The following is a 19,616-nucleotide window of genomic DNA, read 5'->3' on the forward strand; positions in this document are numbered from 1 at the left end:
ATATAATCATAGATCACAGCAACCTCAAACTCCTAGGCTCAAGCAATCCTTCTGTCTCAGCCTCCCAAGTATGAGACTCCAGGCACACGCCACCATACCTGGCTAATTTTTCTATTTTTTGTAGAGATGGGGGTCTCACTTTGGCTCGGGCTGGTATCAAACTCCTGAGCTCAAAGTGATCCTCGTGCCTTGGCCTCCCACAGTGCTAGGATTGCAGGTATGAGCCACCACACCCAGCCTTAAATCTCACTCTTTGAGTATAAATAACTTCTGCTGTCTCCATTTGGTTTTAAAGTTTCTGACAGATGCTATGGCTGATTAATCAGTCCATAGAAAGCAGGGCTCATCAGCTTAGCTGTTTCGTCATATCAAAGGCTGACTATATTGCAGTATGTCGCTACACCTACGACTTCCCCAACTTTTATTCATTTGGCGTGGATTCTTTGCAAAACTGTGTTTATAACTTAGCTTTAATACTATTGAAGAAAAACAAATACCCATTTATCCAATCTAGGACTTAGAAGAATTGCCTATTAAATTTGTGTGAAAATGCATTAACAAATGGACGAATATTTTTAAGATACTGAAAATTACTGTATAAAAATGGACTTTACTGGTTCTAGGATTATATGTTTCCTGTCTCTGCCCCTCTTCTTTATTTGTCTGGAGTGGTGATTTACATAATCAGAGGTTTTTAAGTTAAGAACTTTCAAAGATAACATAAAAATTGGAAAAGAGCACAAATCATAAATGTGCAACTCACATTTTTGCAAAATGAACACAATCTTGTAATTAGCACCCAGCTCAAAGAATAGAAATCGCTGGCTCCTCGAAGCCATCATGTGGTATTTTATGATCCTGATTTATAACCCCTAAATTGAGATCTACTTATTTTTAAGCTATGAATGCCCTTCTTCATTTCTGTTTTTAAAAAGAAGCAAGTAATCCTATTTATGTAAAATTACATCAGTGGCTCATTACACATGAGTACAGATATGGAGGTGTGTGCTCAGCACACAAGTAGCTGTGGAGGCTGGGAGATGTTTTAGAACTTTCTTCTTGGTTTGTTTTTTCCTTATTTAAACAGTGTTCTTTCGGATAATCAGTATATGCTGTTTACAAAAAGCATAGGCAATTTTTTAAAGGAACTATGATGCTTTAGAGTGAGCCTTTAGAATATTTTTTGATGGGCATTGGCCAGGGCATCTTTTTCTTTTTTTTGTTTCAGCATATTATGGGGGTATAAAATTTAGGTTATGTATATTGCCCTTGCCACTCCCCCCTCAAATCAGAGCTTCAGGGCATCTTTTAAATCACCTGGAGAATGAGTCGTGCCTTTAGACGCTTTGTGCCCCTAGTGGGGAAGAGTTCTGTGGTCCCACCAGAGGCTCTATAAATTGTCAGCAGGAGGTGGCAGGCAGAGTGCTTCACTCTTGCTTTATACTGAAGCTTAAGATTGAGCTACTGAAAGAACAGGAAATGGTTATAAATAGAGATAAATCATAATAGCAAAGATTAAAAATATCTCACAAGTTAATATTTGGTCTATCTTTTTGAGGAATGAATCTAATCAGAAATAATTTAAGAGCCTTTCTAGAATTTTGGTATTGGGATATAACTGATGCTTCAACTTTGGCAGAGAATCAGTTATATAAAGAGTTGCCAAGTCCAGCCGTGAGCTCCCCTGGGCCCTGGCAGAAGGTGGGATCCCCTGCCTTGGGTGGCCAACCATGTCCGCTGGGAAAAGGGTGTCTGCCTGGCTCATTTTTCCTCAAGGCTTTCTGTTACTATTCCTTTCAAATATGTCAGAGTGATATACCCTTATGCACTCTGAAGTCAGGAATATAAATTCTTATTTTATCATAAGGGAAGATGGAAATGAGCTGATAACTCTAAATCTAAAGGTAGCCTGACGTACAACTGAGAAAACTTAATAAAACAAGCTTTAGTAAACCAAATTAATTTTTTAAAATACAGCTTGTTTTCTTCTTGTTACCAAAGAAACACATGGTAATTGCAGAAGATTAATAACATGCTGAAAAGAAGAAAGTGAGATCATTCAGGGCCAATAACTGCTGGGTTTTTTTATATACATAATTTTAGCCTTTTTCTGATATATATATATATGCACACACATATACACACACACCACACACACCATTTTTACTAATTGCAGTAGGTTGTCTTTCTTCAATTATATGAAGCATTTTGCTTCATAGTACTTATCACTATTTTAAATTATGTATCTATTTGTATTATTATTTCATTAATGTCTCCATCCCCCAGAGACTCAACTCCCATTGGTAAGAACCACGTTTCCTATCGTAATCTTGATGGCTACAACAGTGCATGGCATGTTAAATATTTATTGAAACAACAAAAAAAGGAATATTATACATACTGTTTAGTCATGATTTTTATATAATTTGTTTTAGCTATCATTCCATACCAATAAATATAGCTCTACATCATCATTTTAATAGACATGGATGTTTCTCCAGTTTTCCTTCAAAATCATTATTTATCACAATGCTGAATGAGCATCTTTGTATATGCAAGTTTAAGCAATTGCCTGATCCAGTTCTTTCGGTATTTTATTCATACAACATCAAGGGGGTAAATGACCTAACTTTGAAAGTACGATGTGGAGTAATGGACAAAGCAGTGGAAGCAGGCAGAGAGGGAGAGGGAGAAATGAGATCGTATTTTCAGAAAGAACACAGTGTTCTATGTGCGGTGTGCGGATTGTGTCAGTCTGTGAGTTGAGAGGAAGGCTGGGAAGTTGAGGAAAAGAAGCATGTGGATGAGTCTGGCAAGGTGGGATCTCAGATTCCTTGCAGGGAAAACATCTGTGGTTCTGAGATGACTCAAAGCAGCATCCATTAGATGACATAGAGGGTTCAGACCTCCCCGTCTCACCCTCACCACCTCTGGGAAGGAGAGGGGGCCGGACATTGAGTTCAGCTACCAATGGCCAGGCATGTAATCATTTATGTCTGTGTGATGGAGCTTTGATTAAAAACAACTCTGAAACAAGGCTGAGGGAGCTCCCAGGTTGGTGTACATGTGGGTGTGCTTGAAGGTAGCCTGCCTGGAGAGGGGGTGGGGGCTGTGCATAACCCCCTCCTGACACCTCATCCTATGCGTCTCTTTCATTTGGCTATCCCTGAGTTGCATCCTTTATGATAAAACTGTGATTCTAAGTATAGTGCTGTCTTGAGTTCTGTGAGTCATTGTAGAGAATTATTGAGACTTGAGGGGTGGGGGAATCGTGGAGCCCCTGATTGAGAGTTGGCTGAGCAGACATGCCGGTAGTCTGGGGACCCCAATTAAAGCAGGCATCTACGTGGTGGGGCAGGGGTGGTCTTGTGGGGGCTGCCTCCTTAACCTGTGGGGTCTGTCTTAACTCTGGGTTGTGAGTGTCAGAATTGAGCTGAATCGTAGGACATCCAGGTAGCATTGGAGAATTAGTGTTGGAATGATGTATTTGAATTGTTGGAAAATGACACAACACATTGTTTGAAGCAAGCTAAGAATTTGTCAGCAGACTTGGGTGTGACATTTGATGTCCTACAGGTCACTCGGTAGACCCTCAGGAGAGGCATGTGTGGGACATGCAAATGTAATGCCACGTCCACCCCAATTAATGTACATTTAACCATGTGTGTGATTTGTGCCATCAGTGATCTTCCTCCAGCCCCAACTTCTGGGTCTTTAAGAACAGAATTTTCGAACAGTAGAGATCTTAGAGCTCATCTGGTACCTCTCCTTCATGAGGACACTTAGATCCCAGAAGGTCTAGTGACTACTCTGAGGTCATGTGTAACCTTCCAGCAAAGTGGCTCAATTTTCAGGACTCCTAGTTTGGTACCCTGATACCTCATTCTCTCTTGCGTTGTCCAACCATATGTTTTCTAGTGGTTTAAATACTTCATAATCCAAAGAGGCTTCTCTTTGTTCTTTTAAATTTCTAGACTAATTTTTAGAAAATTTCTTAAAATAATTAAATATAATAAAAATATTTGACCATGTGGTGATGTGCAAAATGTGGTACAACTTCTTGATGGTCCAAACTATAAGAAATATTTTTTTCAAGGCCGGCATTGTGGGACATCAAGGCAGGAGGATCCCTTGAGGCTAGGAGTTCAAGACCAGTATTGGCAATATAGCAAGACCCTGTCTCTACAAAAAATATAAAATTTAGCTGGGCGTGGTGGCACATGCCTGTAGTCCCAGCTACTAGGGAAGCTGAGGCAAGAGGATCGCTTGAGCCCAGGAGTTTAAAGTTGCTGTGAGCTAGGCTGACACCGCTGTGTTCTAGCTCAGGCAACAAGGCGAGACCCTGTCTCATAAACAAACAAACAAACCCCCTCCCCTATCACAGCCACTGTTACTCACTGCTCATACCCTGTTTTAATTTTTTAGATAATTCTTACTATCTGATATAGTATATATCTACTGGACACTGATTTGTTCTATGATTCCCTCTACTAAGTATATGCTCCTTCAGAGTAAGGATATTAGTTTGTTCATTGCTATAGCAAATGCCTGCATCAGTGCCTTGCCCATAGTGGGTGGTCAATAAATATTTGTTGAATGAATGAATAAATGAAAGAATAGACATACAACAATAACGTCAGTACATTAAGGAGAAAAAATAAGATGGCTGTATTTGCATAAAAAGGGAGAGAGCACATCTCTGTCCTAGGATTAAATATGAATTCCCAGGGCACACAAAACCCCGGTAAGAATGGCTGTTCTGAGAAGGAGAACTGTCTCACTCTATGCTTGTGTGTTTTTTTGCAATGTGTGAGTAACATCTTCCCCCAAAACAACAATTGAACAAGTTACAGAACATTTTAGTTGAAAACCCTCTATTGAGCATTAGCTGTATTTGGTGGAAGAATCAGAACTTCGGGGAACCAGGTTGTATTGCTGCCTTCCTGCAGAATAAGGGCTCTCCTACAGTTTCTTTTTGCTTTTTTTTTTTTTTCCTCCACTGTTTTTGTGTATTTTTGATAGCTTCTCTTTATTATAAGAAAAAAGAGTTGACATTTTTGGGTCATTTTGCTCTTTGCCATCTGCCACAGAAACCTTGACATGGGAATGAGCGAGGCACCATGTCAAGTTGGCAGCATTCAGAGTGTGATTTTCAATCTGAAAAATCCCATCTCTGTAGCTCAGTCTCATTTTAAATGACCACAGTTTCCTGTGAAAGTCCATCTTTTGTCTATTTAGCTTTTTTGTTTGTTTTTTTTCTTTCCTGTGGCTTTCCTTCTATGGTTCTCCATTTGGGCTTCCTGCATCACAAATCTAATTGGGAAAAATGGACAGAAATGCCCAGGAGGATGGTTTTTGTTGGTGCCCTATTCTCTCTCTTTTGCTGTGGTGCGCGCCCATGTGACCTCAAACACTCAACAGCCTGCTGGGCTTTCTGCCAGGTGAGTCTTCCCAGGCTTGTCTTGGGTAAGGAGGAGAATTTCATTTGCTCTTTTGTGGTTGTACTGAAACCTGCATATCTTGTGAATAAAGATCTCAAAAATCTCTCAGTGGCCTTTAGCCTCAGCTTTAGAGGGCAGATTTCTGAAGACACACCCTTCATTTATGAACACTGAGCAGAGACACAGGCCACAGAGGTGTTGGGTAAAGGCCCCTCCTATATAGTCCCTTAGACTTCACGAGAGTCCCCTAAATTGGCAGCTCCCATTGTGGCCTTGTCCAAGCTAATTTTCTCTTTTGATTTCCAATGCAGATGAATAGCCGTCCTCTAATATTTTGTCCTTGGTAATGTCAGAATTTCCCATTTCTGTTGCTCCATTTCCTTCCTCCCGTCCTGCCCAGTAGTCCCTGGAATCTTGGTGGAAAGAGTAAAACAAAACAAAAATATTATGATGTAAAGTAACCACCTGCTGCCCCATCGTTCACACACAGGAAGTGGATGCCTAACAAATGTTTGCCCATCACAATGCAGAACTAAGCGGAATATGTAGCTTCATCACTTTCATCACTCCACACTCCCCCACTTCCATTATGCCCGCTTTCACATTGCTGGTGAGGTTGGATCATGTCACTTTAGCGTATGGGTGAGCAGAACGGTGGCTTCTCAGATTCGCTTGTAGGACTGTCATTGACTTACCTCTGAGAGTGGGACTGGGATACTCAAGTGAGCCTAAGCACCAAGTGGTACAGAGAGCTTCCCTGAGCCTCCTGACTTGCAACTCCCCTAACTTTATCATCTTCTCACACAGTTACAACTAAGTGGTCTAACTTTCAGTGGCACAGAGTGAAAAAAGAATACTTAAGACATCTGGTTTTTTAGAGTCATTTGGAACCAGAGTTAACACGGATGAAGTGATAAAGGTTACCTCCAAAATAACCAGATGCTTGGCTATTTGGATCTGTGTGACTTAAATTTCTATTACCCTGGTGACAGAGTTAAATGTGTCTGTTAGGCAGGTGACAGACAGAGTTGATGAATGTTATTGCTCTTCCTGTTGTGTTTGTTTCCTGTCAAAGTAGCTAAAACAAAAGATGTGTAAATGATCCCTGGATGAGAAATACAGCAGGATCATGGTGTGCTAAGAGCAGGTGACACACCACACATTTCATCGTTTGAGATCCGAGTAAGAGTGAAATAGGAAGGGCTTAGGTGGGGTGATGTGGATGATAGATTTAATTATCATATGGGACTCAATCATCTCTTATCTTCATTCCCTAGAAAAGATTATCCAAGGGGGTCTCTTTTCTCTTTTAAAAGAGATCATATTTACATAAACCCTTACCAAACATCTGTGCTCTTCAAAGCCTCTGGGTTGACCCAGGCTTGTTTTATGCAACAACTTTTAAATCAAAATTATATTTCTTTGGGGGGAAGGGGAAATGGGGAATTACTGTTTAAAACATCCAGAGTTACCATTTTGCAAGACAAAAGAATTCTGGATGATGGTGATGGTTGCACAACAGTGTTAATGTACTTAATGCTACTAAACTGGGCACTTGGAAATGGTTAAGATGGGATATTTTATGTTATGTGTATTTCACCATAATAAAAAAAGTGTTTCTTTGGAGACATTTAGAATTACTCAGCTTTTGGACATGAGGCTTGTGGTCACCTTAAGGGAACACAGGGAAGGCAGGACCAGAAGAGGTACTAGGCTTAGGACCAGGTGATGAGAAATGAGCAGAGACCCAGCTCCAGGGTCTTACTCTGGAGGTGCTGTGTGACAGGCATGGGGGCGTGGTGCTCCTGGCTCCAGCCATTCTCAGAGCTCGTTGAGACCCAGTGACTGATTTGAGCCCAATTATGGGGAACCCAGCACCCAACTCAGAACTCTGAGCCAGCAAGTTAGACACATGCCTGTGAGTGACTGCCACCACCAACTGAAGATCAGGCTACAGTCAGAGGAGGAAGACAGCAGGTAGAAAGCTGGGCTTTGGGTCCTGGGCACTTGAGGACAGGGACTTTATTGTTGGAAGGGACAGATGGCCTACACGGAGAAACCAGACAGCCACTGGGAGTAGGAGTTGGGGCGTATGGCAAGTCCATGTGTGATCTGTAGTCATTTCTGTATTCCCCCAAAATTTATATATTGAAACCTTAATCCCAGAGTGAGGTTAAGGAGGTGAGATATTTGAGAGGTTAATTAGGTTTAGATGAAGTCATGAGGGTGGGGCCCCCATGATGAAATTAGTGCCCTTCCATGAGGAGGAAGAGAGACCAGAGCTCTTCTCTCTCCCATGTGAGGACACATGGAGAAAGTGGCCCTTTGCAAGCCAGGAAGAGGGCCTCACTGAGGAACTGAACCAGACAGCACCTTGCTCTTAGACGTCTCAGCCTCCAGAACTGTGAGAAATAAATTTCTGTTGTTTCAGCCACCTGGGCTGTGGAATTTTGTTATGACAGCCCAAGCATCTGAGACACTGGGGATGCCATGTGCTAGGTCTCACATCTGTGGAGGGGTCTGGGGAAACCACGTGGGATTCCAGTGTTGTTCCTGGATTCCTGGCCCCTTAGAGACTCATGGAGCCTAAGGTGACAAAGAGGCCACTAAAATAATCCTAAGCAGCTTGGCCTGAGGCACAGATAATGCTTTCTATGGCAAAGCTTGTGTGTGTGTTGTGAGGTGCAGTTTGGAGAAGTAGTCATAGAGGGATGAGTTGGCTAAAAAAGAACTATCTAAAAATGAATTCTGAATTTGCCCTAGGGAAAAAAATCACATGCGTATCATAAATATTTTCACTCATTATTGCATCTATGAATTTTATCTGATTGGAGGAGGAGTGGAGTCGATGAACATTATAATCCATGAATTCAGATTTCTCTTTTGGCTTCATGGCCAGATCCTCATGGTGATTTAAACATGCAGAAGGAGTGAGTAATCTTGAACATAGAAAGGAAACAATGATTTAGATGCCATTGGGAATATACTCATAATAAGTAAAAATAGTAATCAGTAAGAAAAACAATTAAACTATTTCATACGATTTTCCTGGGTGGTTAGGGATGGCTGGAGCCGTGCTAATAAATGCATGAAGAATATTTCCATTGTTGTTTACAGTCTCTGCAGTTAATCTAAGGCTGCTGTTTTTCTTTTCTGTGGATTAAATTATTTCTGGTAAGCTTGTGTTCTCGCCCCTGAGTTAGATGCAAAAGTTTTCTGCCAAAGTGAAGTTCAACTGCTTTTGGCAGACTTCAAAGTTGGATCAGCATCCAAGGAAATTGTGTTTGGCTTTGAGGGTTATGTGAACTTTTTCAAGATCAAGTTTTCCTGTTCATTTTAATATTATTTGTGGCATCTGATTTCCCATCGGATGACTTTTTTTGTAGTCATTCACCTTTGAACCGTAGCTTGCTGTTCACAGAACCATGGCATCATGAAGCTTGAAGGGACCGTGAAATGTCATCTAGCCTGGCAGGACCATGTCCATCTTCAGAGGGGTGTGGCTGTCTATGCCTGAGTCAGAGCTGAGAACCCTTGCCTGGAAGCCTCGATATTCATCATTGTGGACTATGATCGCTCACCCTAACTAAATGGACAATTTTGTCTTTTCTTTGTCATACCTTAAACATTTTTCCACCTGTTTTACCAGAGTAAGTTTTTACTGGGAAAATATAGCATAGAGAGCATTGGGTTATGGAAACAGCTGCTTGGGTTAAATGTGACATTTGATGAATAGGTAACCTGCAGCAGAGAACTGAGCTAATTGAGATCATGTTTCTGAATTTTAAAGGTAAACTAGGATAATGGTCTCCAGTTCCATCCAGATTGTTGCAAAAGGCACTTAGTCTTCCTTCTTCATGGGATGGCGTAGTATTCCGTATTACACACATGCCACAGTTTGTTAGCCCAGTCATGAATTGATGGGCACTTGGGTTGATTCCACATCTTTGCAGTTGTGAATTGTGCTGCAATAAACATTCAAGTGTGGGTGTCTTTTTGATAAAATGACTTCTTTTCCTTTGGGTAAATACCCCATAGTGGGATTGCTGGATCAAATCGTAGGTCAATTTTTAGTTCTGTGCAGAATCTCAATCCTGTTTTCCATAGAGGTTGTTGTACTAATTTGCAGTCCCACCAACAGTGTATAAGCATTCTTTCTTTTGTCTCTGCATCCACGCCAGCATCTATTGTTTTTGGACTTTTTAATAAAAGCCATTCTAACAGGGGTAAGGTGGTATCTCATTGTGGTTTTATTTGCATTTCCCTGATAGTTAGTGACGTTGAGCATTTTTTCACTTGTTTATCCGCCGTTTATTTATCATATTTTGAAAAGCTTCTGTTCATGTCTTTTGCCCACTTTTTAATGGGGTTATTTGTTTTTCCTTGCTGATTTGCTTGAGTTTTTTGTAGATTCTGGTTATTAGCTCTTTATTAGATGTATAACTTGCAAATATTTTCTCCCATTCTGTACATTGTCTATTTGCTCTGTTGATTATTTCCTTAGCTGTCCAGAAGCTTTTTAATTTAATCAAGTCCCATTTATTTATTTTTATTATTGCTGTGATTGCCATTGGAGTCTTATTCAGAAATTATTTTCCTGGGCCAATGTCTAGAAGAGTTTTTCCAACACTTTCTTTTAGCATTCTTATGGCTTCATGCCTTACATATAGGTCCTTTATCTATCTTGAATTAATTTTTATGAGTGGTGAGAGATGGATTCTGTTTCATTCTTCTGCTTGTGGCTATGCAATTCTCACTGCACCATTTATTGAATAGGGATTCTTTCCCCAGTATATATTGTTGTCTGCTTTGTCAAGGATTAGTTGACTGAATGTGGATGGTTTTATATCTGGGTTCTCTGTTCTGTTCCATTGGTCTGTGTCTCTATTTTTGTGCCAATACCATGCTGTTTTGGTTACCATAGCCTTGTAGTATAGTTTGAAGTCTGATAATGTGATGCCTCCAGATTTGTTCTTTTTGCTTAAGATTGCTTTGGCTATTCGGGCTCTTTTCTAGCTCTAAAGGAAGTGTATAATTATCTTTTTCTAGATCTGTGAAATATGGTGTTGGTATTTTGATGAGGATTTCATTGAATCTGTAAATCACTTTGGGTAGTATGCACATTTTAACAATGTTAATTCTACTGATCCACGAGCATGATATGTTTTTCCATTTGTGCCATCTGCGATTTCTTTCCTTAGTATTTCATAGTTCTCTTTGTAGTGAAGTATGTAAAGAATGGAATGGAAAATGAACACCACATGTACTTGCTATTAAATTGGAACTAACCAATGAGCACACACGTGCACAGAGGGAAGTAAAACTTGATGAAGGTCAAGCAGGGGGGAAGGGGAAGGGGGAGGGAGGGTTGGGAGAAAACCTACCTAACGGGTACAGTGAATACTATCTGGGTGATGGGCACACTTATAACCCTGACTCAAGCATAACAAAATTGATACATGTAACCAAAAACATTTGTACCCCTGTAATATTTTGAAATAAAAAATAAATAAAGGTAACCTGTCATTTGGCAAAGAGAGGAGGCTTGCTTGCCTGGTTAGCTACAGCTGTCATCCGTTTTTTTCCAACCACTGTTCACTGGTAACTCTGTACCTAGTAAAACAATTTTTGTTTTAGAGTAAATATTGGAAGAGCAGCTGAGCTATTTTTCTAGCCAGAGAATAAATATTTCCTCATATAGAACAAAACTGTGAGACTCTACAATTGGATTATAAGCCAAGGCAGTTGAAAGCAGAATAGGAAGTGATTTTGGCTTTCGTTTCTGTCATCCACCAGATTTCAGTGGAGTGTATTTTCATTTATTCTAAGTGCTCACTGTATCAAAGAGTCTAAAATAGTTGTTTCTTGGAGGAGGTTTTAGTGGTACCTACTCTTCCCTAACAGTCTGTTAGAATTCAGTGTGCCTGCTTAAAATGGAGACAATACACTGATGGAAAAATATTGTAGATGTGGATTTGGAAGTTTCTGGAAATTTTCTAGGATGAAACTTCTACCATTTTAGCTCTCAATAAGTTAATATGGGATTCAGCTCTGTTTCAGTCTGATTACAATGTTTTTCCCTCCCTGCTCCTCCCATCTAAACATCTCATATTTTTGCTGTTTAGGCTAGAGAAATACTGTTTGTCAAGAACATTGAAGAAAGTCTGTTAATCATATCTTCCCATTAAAATGGAGAAAAAGACAACTGTCTTTACAAACACACATCTGTTTGTGGTGTGCAGTGGTCATTAAAGGCATCTTTCAAAGGCTCTCTGCTGTCTATTGGTGCCAGTAGGCAAGATAAAACAGTTTTGTCAGCTAATCATCAATCTGCTCGAAATGATGCACAGACTGGTCTAAGAATAAATATGTTAAAAAGGAAAGCAATTAGCTTTCCATATGGGATGATGGAATTTCTGCTTTGTAAAATTTCCAAGAGTTTAGGACCTGCTGATTCAAAAGTATTAAGATGAACTAGAAAGCCTTTTATGACCCCATCTGCCATCATTGTGCTTTTTACTTTTCCTAAAGTTAACATGACATGAGAGTAGTTATTTAATCAGTGTGGGATTAACCCGGACAAGATTTTTATGCTTGTTGGGATAGTTTAGCAGACATTTCTCCCATCTGATGAAAGTATAAAGAAAGGCACAAAAGTGACAGTATTAGTGATATTAATTATTTAGTTATTAGTAACAATATTATTAATGTAAATGATATCCTCTGGAGTTGAGTTCTAGAAACTTTCTATAGTATCCTTTTGATTCGCAAAATAAATGACAATGTACTAGATGATAACAATTCTAATTCCTAATTATGTGTTAGGGTAATTCGAGCTGTTGTAGCACATAAAACTCAAAATATTAGTGAGTTTGGAGAGTAAAAGTTTATTTCTTGCTCAATTAAAGTTCAAAATGATGTTCCTGATTGGCAAGTGGCTTTTCTCTAAGTGGTGATTCAAGAACCTGGGCTCTTTCCATCTTGTTCCTCTGCCTCTTTCAACGTGTGCCTTCCAAGGTGCCTATCTTTATAAGCCAAGCTGTGGAAGGGTAAAAAGCATGGCAGGTCGTGCATGGGAAGTTCTTACTGACTAGGCCTGGTGCGCATCACTCCTGCTCACATTCCTTTGGCTGGAACTCAGGCATAGGGCCACACCTAACTACCAGGAAGGCTGGGAAATGCAGCCTGTGTTCCCAAGAAGAGGAAATAGGTTTGGTTAACAATTAGTCAGTCTCCATCCCAATAATCCAAGAACAGATTTATGTGAGCTATTAAAGTGTACTTTTTTGTTGTTATTGCTTTTATTGCATTTCCTAAATTTTAAATTGAAGAGATTTGCTTCACATACATAGTTACGGAGAGGCACTGCACAGTGATGTTTTGGTCAATGAGGGACTGCATATATGACAATGGTCCTACAAGATTATAGTGGATCTGAAAAATTCCTATCGCCAAGTAAAGTCATAGCCATCGTAATGTCACAGAGCAAGTGCAGTGCACTGCTGACGTGTTTGTGGTGATGCTGGTGTAAACAACCTGCTAACCTGCCAGTCGTATGAAAGTCTGGAACATACAATTATGTGTAGTACCTAAAACCTGATAATGACAATAAATGACTCTGTTACTGATATATTTACTATACTTTTTAGCATTATTTTAGAGTGTATTTCTACTTGTATATATATATATATATATAAAAGTTAACTGTCAAACAGCCTAATGCAGGTCCTTCAAGAGGCATTCCAGAAGAAGGCATTGTTATCATAGCAGATAACAACTCCATGCGTGTTATTGCCCCTGAAGACCTTGCAGTGGGACAAGATATGGAGGTGCAAGACAGTGATATTGATGGTCCTGACCCTGCGTAGGACTAGGCTACTGTGCATATTTGTGTCTTAGTTTTTAGCAAAAAAAAAAAAAAAGCTTAAAAAGTAAAACATTTAAAAATAAAAAAAAATTAGAAATAGAAATAAGCTTATGGCGTAAGGATATAAAGAAAGAAAATATTGTTGTATAGCTGTACAATGTGTGTTTTAAGCTAAGTGTTATTACAAAAGAGTCAAAAAGTTAAACAATTAGAAAGTTTATAAAGAAAAATTAGTTGCTGTTAGCTAGGGTTATTTTATTGTTGAAGAAAGAAATTTTTTTATAAATTTAGTGTAGCCTAAGTGTGCAGTGCTTATAAAGTCTACAGTAGTGTACAGGGATGTCCTAGGCTTTCACATTCACTCACCACTCACTCACCACTTGCCCAGAGCAACTCCCAGTCCTGCTAGCTCCATGCATGGTCAGTGCCCTATGCAGATGTATTGTTTGTTATCTTTTATATTGTATTTTTACTGTGTGTTTTTTATGTTTTGATATGTTCAGATGCATGAATACTTATCATTTTGTTACAGTTGCCTGCGGTATTCAGTACAGTAACATGCCGTACAGGTGTGTAGCCTAGGAGCAATGGGTGTGTAGTAGGCTATACCATCTAGTTTTGCGTAAGTCACTCCATGATGTTCAGATAAGGACGAAATTGCCTAGCGAGACATTTCTCAGAATATATGCCTCATTAAGCAACACATGACTATGTGTCCTCCTCTTTGGACCCTCAGTCAAGAGCACGTGGCTATAGCTTCAGATACCGCAGAACTGTTTCTGGAAGGAGTGGAATACAGGGCAGTAGGTGGTGTTTAAAGAGCATCACATGCTCAATTTGGCAATGAAATTGTGTGAAGAAATCGTGTGCAGGAGAGGCCATACAATTCTCCCTTGCTATTTCACTTAATCTACCACTGCGTGAGGGACCGAGGACTGGGAGAAAAGGAGGAAAAGCGATCCAGAGTATGTTATTCAGGTCCCCTGTGGGCAAATGGGGCTCCTGCCCACCCAGCAGCTTCCAGACATGTAGGATGCCTCTCAGAACTGCCTAGCCAAGAACTGACGGGGACAAGCCTGAACCCACCACCTCCTGTCTCCTTGGGCAGAGAACTGTCCCTGGGGACATTAATGTGCCCTCACTTCTGGCTTGTGCCTGGGTGCTCGCAGGGCAGGCTGTCTGGGAAGAAAGCGAAAGGTACTTGGCGTGCTTGATGGTAGGTGCCGTCAGCCGGAAGAGAGTCAAAGTCCACGCAGCCCTGGCCTCAGTGGTCACAGCCAAAACCAGGGACAGGGAGCCGGTGAGACAGGGCCTTAGAGAATTCTATACCTCTGAGAAATGGTTTTCTGGCCAGGGAACCGTCAGGTGCTGAACTGTGCCAAAGGGACTGCCTTACTTTCCCTAGATGGGGGTGATTGAGCATCTATCTCCATGGGTTTTCTGTTTCTTAGGCTGGTGCTAAAAGCGTTGACTAGGTAAGAGGAGGGGAGGTTTCCAAAAGACACTGCTACAGAAATGGTGGGGAAATGGAGCCTTTCAGTTTTTCTCCCGTTGTTTTTATTTATCACCATGTGATGTATTACTGTAGGAAATTGCTCGTAGCTCCTAGCGTTGTGTTTGGATCTTCAAGGACTCGGCCTCCACTTGCCAATCACAGTAGAGCTTTATGAGTTCACGTTCAGGAATTTCGTTCACGCACACGTTTTCCAGTCTCTGCCACATTCTTTGCTTACTATACGTGGTGCTGTTCTTCACTTTTAAGGGAAACTTCCTTTTGAACACTTTCCTACAAGAAAAAAATTAATTTGGACATTAAAAAACAAACGTACTAGTTTATGAAGAATTCTAGTAAATAAAACTAGATCTTTCTTAGACATTAAATCCACATTTTATAGGATAGTACCCACAATATATATGTATACAATTCTCTGTAGCCAGCTAAGTAATAAGTTAATACTATGAAGCTTCCAATAAATTAGTAAATGTTATATCAAGTAGGCAACTGTGTAATTTGTTTGATTATTCACACTTTAAGTTATCTCCTTTTGTGTTATACAGATAGAACTACCTTGACATCTATAACCATTCTCCTTATAACGATTTTTCCATCTTTTAACAATGCACAAGACATTTTAAATAAAAAATACCTCTTTGGAAAACTTTTCATTAATGCAGTGAAGGTCAGGGTGGTGAAGATTTGTGCAAAAAAATGTGTCTAATTTTGTATTGTTCTGTTTTCATAGTGGGAGCGATGAAACTATGAATAATCTTATTCGTTCCATTTATTCTCCGGTTTATATAAATTATGTCTTACAGTTATCCCGTCACAAACACAATTGACTAACCTTGAGCCTGAAATGTATTCCACACCATTCTCTCAGCATGAATGGTCTTGCAATCTCTTAGTCATTTTCTCAGCAACGTTGACGGTAGGGAGAGTTCTAAGGCCTTGGGGGAACAGAAGTGTAACACAGACTGAAGCCTAGGCTGGAGACTGTTCTACGTGGAAAACAAATATGTCCTTTTCCCTTGACCTTAGAACATGAATCCAACCTGATTCATTCATTCATTCAACAGATGTTTACTGACCACCCTTCCGTGCCAGGAACTGCTGTAGGCATTGGGAAAGCCCAGGTGAACAGGACAGGCAGGGTCCCGCCCTTGTGGCATCTACGAGCAGGGGTGGATGGGACAATCCCAGCATTCAAATCAGCAATAGCCAAGGAGGAAATAAAGCAGATCAGGGACAGAGAGTGCAAGGACATCTTTTTGGCTAGAACTGTCAAGGGTGGGTTCTCTGAGGATAGCATTTGAGCAGAGAATGAGAAAGTGCAAGGGTCTGAAAAGAGAATTCCAGACAGAGGGAACATGATGCATGAAGGGCCCAAGGTGGAGTCACAGCACATCACGCCCCCCGTGTGGCTGGAGAGCGCTAAGAGGGGGAAATGGGATGGGGGACATGGGGTTGCAGAGGCAGCAGAGGCCGGGTCATGGTGGTCCTCACAGGCCGTGGGAAGGAATCTGTGTTTAATCCCCCATGTGATGGGAAGTCTGCCGAGGAGGAGAGGGTCAACATGACTCTTTTGTGGTCACAGAAGACCACCCTGGCTGCTGGGTGGGCAGCAAGAGTGGATGCAGAAGGCTGTTGCAGCTGTCTAGGCCACAAGCGAGGGTGGCTTGGCTGAGCCTGAGCTGGGGGAATGGAGAGATCGTGACCAATTTTGGGATGTATTTTGGAGGTACTGCTGATGGGGATCAGCGATGGAGCTGATGTGAGCAGAAGAGACAGAGAAGGATCAAAGATCACACCCAGAACTGGGACCCCATTAACTGGGATGGAGACATTGCAGGGTGGAGCAGACTTTGGGGAAGTAGCAAGAATTGTACGTTGCCATGTATTTGAGATGCTCGTTGGACATCGGAGTGGCGATGTCGGGTGAGCAGTTGAAGAGAGCAGTCTGGAGCTCAGGGGAGGAGGCAGGGCCAGCAATAAAAATTTAGGTATCATCGGCATGTAGATGATACTTAAAGCTGCAAGACTTCACTGTGCCCATACTCTGCAGCTTCTGCTAATGCCTGGATTTCCTTCTGCTCCATGAATGTGGGTTCCCTCAAGGGTCATGCTTGAGTTGAGTCTATCTTTCTTCCCAATAACATGTGCAGAAAAGGCTTTTGCACATGGAAACGTAATTGCCAGGAGGTTCCCAAGGGGCAGGAAGAGCAGCCTGGTGTAGGGGAAAGATCCTGGAATTTGGAATAGAAGAATCTTGGCTTTAGGTCCATGCTGGGCCACTCCTGCCCCAGCGTCAAGTTTCTTCTCTGGAAATGTTATTGCCCAGCTGGGTCTTTTGCCCACTTCCCGGGAGGAGGCCAGTACACTGAGACAGCAGGGCTTGTGGCAGAGAAAGAGTTTAATATCACAAGATGCCAAGCGAGGAAGTGGGAGAAATTTCTCAGATCCATCTCCTTGAGAATTTGGGGGCTAAAGTTTGTAAAGGTAGTTCGGCGAACAAATGGTTAGGGAATTGGATCTGCCGGCTGGCTGGGGAGGAACTCATAGGGTTACAGACACAGAAATTGTCTTCTTGGCTGAGACAGTTCCTGGGTAGAGGGTCACAGGACCTGTTGGGTCAGTTCCCACATGTGACCACTGGTCTGACTGATGTCAGTTGGTCCCCCGCAATGTAGAGTCCAGAAGTATCTCCAAGACTAGCCTTAGGTTTTATGGTAGTGATGTTATCTGCAGAAGCAATTGGGGAAGTCACAAGTCTTGCACTTGTCAAGGATACGGGACACTTAAGCAGTGAGCAGTTACAGCAGTGAGCAGTTACAGGAAGTTAGGAAATAATGGCTGGTTAACTTTTAGATATGTCTATATTTCCACAGAAATTAGACTTTTGCCACAGTTCTTGCCTTATGGCCTTATATTATTTTAATATAGGAGGTTTTAGAATATAGTAGTGATAATAGTATTCAACTCATGGGGTGATATGAGACTTTTGTGTATAAATGCATACATAGACTCGGTATATCATAGGTGCTCAATAAATGTATTTAAAACTGAATTTTTAACTTTATCTGGAGTGTAGGTCCCTGATCTCAGGGACTACATTTACTCTTTCCACAATTGAGGCCTTCTGAAAAGCTTGTTTTTCATCAGAGGCAGGTGCCATGAGTTTCTTCATTCTGTCCTTTGTTAAACCTGAATAGTTGGACATTCGGTGTGGGTTGGACAAGCTATAGAATTAGCTAGTGGGTATTTTTCTTTCTTTTCTTTTTTTATTTTTAATGCTTAGCCTCTGTTTCCTTCCCTGCCAAGGTCTAGAGGCAACAGTTAAAAATAATCAAGAAGAATCCTTCCTATTTCATGGTGGCCAAAAATGTTTTTGAGATGAAACATGGCTTTATTCTTAGAAGCACTGCTGCTACTTCTAGGAAAGAGTGAATAGGCCTGGTTAATTTTACATATCCGGCATTTTCTTCATTGTGTCATGTGCTTTTGTCCAGAATGCATTTAATTTGGAAGCATTCCCAAGACATGTAAAAAGTGAGTGCCAACGTCTTTTTCAAGCACAAATTGGATTTGATCATGTTTATGTTGAATGTATGTAATTTAGTTATTTGTTTTCCTGTAAATTTTCTCTACTCATGCTGAGAAAACCTCTGGTACAATGACACTTATTATAGCTTTTCTCAATCAGTTCACCAATATTTATTGAGCCCCTACTACATGCAAATAAGTATCACGCACGCAGTCCTATTGCTTGTGAATTAATTATTGAGAGAAGGGTTAGCTCCGTGAGAAAGGAAAATGCTCACAGAAACTTAGAATGGGAAGGAAGCTCTGGATGCGATCACTTCACCTCTTTCTCAACCCACGTGACCTTCTGTACAGCTTCCACCAGTGTGACATCTTCCCCGGCTCCATTCCTGTCGGTGAGAGTGCTCACCACCTCCCTAGGTCCTCTGTTAGAATTTTGGACAACCTAGATCCTTAACACATTGACAGTCACACAAGAAAATCAGAAACTCTTCCTTGGAGCCACAGTATTTTATTGCAAAAATAGAATAAAAACTTCAAGTGTAATTTAAAGGTAAACATAAATAGAAAAGCGAAATTTATTGACTTCTATTCATTTCATCTATATTTTTTTAGAATGCAATTAGCAATATTAATGGTAACAATATGAACATCAACAAGTAGGATTTTATATATTCTGGTATTATATACAGATCTCTGTGGCTTATATCTGGAACTTTTCTGGTATGTGCCGCGTCTACAGAAAATTGGAAGATTTCTAACGTCTTATGTTTTAATAACTAGCATTTGTGCAATGCTGGAAATTTGCAAAGGGCTTCTGCATATTTTCTTATTGTAATCATAGGGGTAGGTATTATTCTCCCCATTTTACGGGTGAGGACAATAGATTTTAGAGTCAAATGACTAAGCTCAAGATCACACAGCCAGTGTAATAAGAAATAACGTTCATAGGGTGTTGGGCAGGTGAGAGGGGGGTTCAGTGAAAAGTACAGATTTGCTGATGCTAGATATAAAATAGCATTTCAAATTTTCTTTTCTCTAAGTAAGTTGAACTCATCAGTAAAGTTTAGACTGCAATCATGTTTATAGGTTCTCCTTAAAACTTTTCTTCCCCTGATTCAACTCAATAAAAACAGAAAAAGTGAGGTTCCAATTGATTTCTGAAATGATCTGTTAAGAATTTGAAAATGAATTAGTCTTTTGAGGACACCAATATTCAGATCGTAGCAGATAGAAAACATGCGAGATTGTTTGTCTCGGTGGTCGT

The 19,616-nt window shown here is 40.6% G+C and overlaps 1 protein-coding gene across 2 annotated transcripts in view; it reads left to right on the forward strand.

The window, feature by feature from the left end:
• PLD5 (phospholipase D family member 5) overlaps positions 1-19,616 on the forward strand; it is a 193,802-nt gene that overhangs the window by 51,017 nt on the left and 123,169 nt on the right. The gene's annotated exons all lie outside the window — the stretch shown is intronic.

Source organism: Lemur catta, chromosome 25, assembly GCF_020740605.2.
Source record: "Lemur catta isolate mLemCat1 chromosome 25, mLemCat1.pri, whole genome shotgun sequence".
Classification (NCBI taxonomy): domain Eukaryota; kingdom Metazoa; phylum Chordata; class Mammalia; order Primates; family Lemuridae; genus Lemur; species Lemur catta.